Genomic DNA, 1,863 nt, shown 5'->3' with positions numbered 1-1,863 from the left:
TGCCATGGTCCTCTCTGAAAATTCTACAACATTTTCAAATATGTAAACTATACCACCCGATCCACTACAAATCAAGTCGACAAACATTCAACTTTCAGCTCAAGCAATACCTAATTTGATCACATCCAAGTTTTAATTCCATCAACCGCAATTTCTGATCCAACAAATTTGGATTCCATCACCCACAATTTTTGATCCAACAGATCTGGGAAGCCCAAGACGGTACCTTCCAGCTCCAGGGGAGAGGGAAGGGAGGCGCCGGTGCCACCCTGGTGACGACCCTTCGACCATTGCCACGTCCATGCAACCACGACTTCGGCAGAGAAAACAGGCGGCACGAATCAAGGGTCGTACTCATATCCCAGACCAGCTGCAACACGGTTAATGGAATCAGTCACACCAAACCCAGGCCATGATAAAAAAATCAAATGTATGTGGTGTCATGCAATATTTTTTAACTCAGATCTTGTGTATAAAGTGATTCATATTAAAAAAACACACATATATATATACCAATCAATTAGATAGCAGAATCACAAATTATCTTGAATCAACCCATTGATAAGCACACCAAACTGAACCGAATAAGATAAATGCAGACAACTAAATAGTATCTCTTCCATACATGGAAGAACCAGAGGCATCGAATAACATAAACTTAGCAGCCAACCTTGCTCGATGAAAAGTAGGCTTATAAAAGGCTAGGGAACCGATTCATACCTACGGAGCAGTGGCTACCTTGACGTTCGTCCCTCTGGAGCTGCTGCACACACACATACACTGACATATATGTCAAGCTGCAGAAAAAAAAGGGATCAAAACAGAGAGAGGGGGGGGGGGATGGTGGAAGTGGAGAGGGCACTCACCTCCACCTTCGCACGACGGATCCGAGGCGTCTCACCTCGAGCAGTCTTCTTCCTGGAGGTGCACGAACGCGAGGACGACGGTCCCGCGTTCCTCCAGTCGATGGCGACGCCTGGACAGCGACCAGGAGGCGATGCAGTGCGTGAAAGTTCGGACGGGGTCGGAGAGGACCAATCGGAGGTGCAGGCGCAGCGTCGGCGTTGATGGTGACGCCGTGGACCGGCGACTGTGGCGCTAGGGTTAGCCGGGGCCGCACGTAGAGGGGAGGCGCGTCGGGTCAACGCGGTGGAGAAGGAACAACATCACGAGATGAGCTTGTGGATGTGCTGTATGGCGACGAACCTCGCCGGAGTTGGCCGTGGTGGTGGCGGCAAGGGGGAATACAGAGAGAGAGGGCGACCAGGAGGCGACGTAGTGCGTGAGGGCGACCAGAGGAAATGGGGATGGGAGGGCGGGCTCGCCGTCAGGCGATAGGGGGCGGCGACCACGGTGGAAGGGGAGGGGCGGCGGCCATGGTGGAAGGGGAGGCGGCGGCGGCTAAACAGGAAGAGGAGATGCTGATTGGGGAGAAATGGATGGGCGTTGGGTTTATATACCTCGTAGCGAAATTACAAAAATACCCTCGGCGGGGCACGAGAATAACGGCGGTGGCACAAGATATTTCCGGTGGTGAGCTAAACTGTTCATTGCAATAGTGTCACAGGCTCCATCCGGCAGTCCAGATCGTCCAGGAGAGAGATCCAAGGGTCGGAAACGGATCAACCAAACACATCCGACGGTCCACGATCGCTGAGCTCTGAGAGCGTCCGGGAGTGACTCAATCTCTTATTTCTCGATTCATCCAAGCTAGAAAACAAGGGCAGTGCTTCGGTACACCCTCCCTAAAACATATAATGGGTAGTATGGTCATTTCAAAGTAGGTATAGGAATACCCACCCCGACGTCGTACGCCCGCCCGTCGCTGTACGTCGCGCCCCGTACGCCCGCCCGCGTACCCGC

General features: G+C 52.6%; 1 long non-coding RNA gene across 1 annotated transcript; it reads right to left on the bottom strand.

Annotated features, from left to right (window-relative positions):
• Window positions 1-332: 332 nt before the first annotated feature.
• On the bottom strand, window positions 333-965 carry LOC123057603 (uncharacterized). Its single transcript, XR_006426892.1, has 3 exons — window positions 867-965; window positions 721-763; window positions 333-370 (listed from the first exon to the last, which is right to left on the bottom strand). It is a non-coding gene; the product is annotated as an uncharacterized lncRNA (long non-coding RNA).
• Between the last annotated feature and the right edge of the window lie 898 nt (window positions 966-1,863).

This window comes from Triticum aestivum, chromosome 3A (genome assembly GCF_018294505.1).
Source record: "Triticum aestivum cultivar Chinese Spring chromosome 3A, IWGSC CS RefSeq v2.1, whole genome shotgun sequence".
NCBI lineage: Eukaryota > Viridiplantae > Streptophyta > Magnoliopsida > Poales > Poaceae > Triticum > Triticum aestivum.
This window is presented reverse-complemented; position numbering and strand designations above follow the sequence as displayed.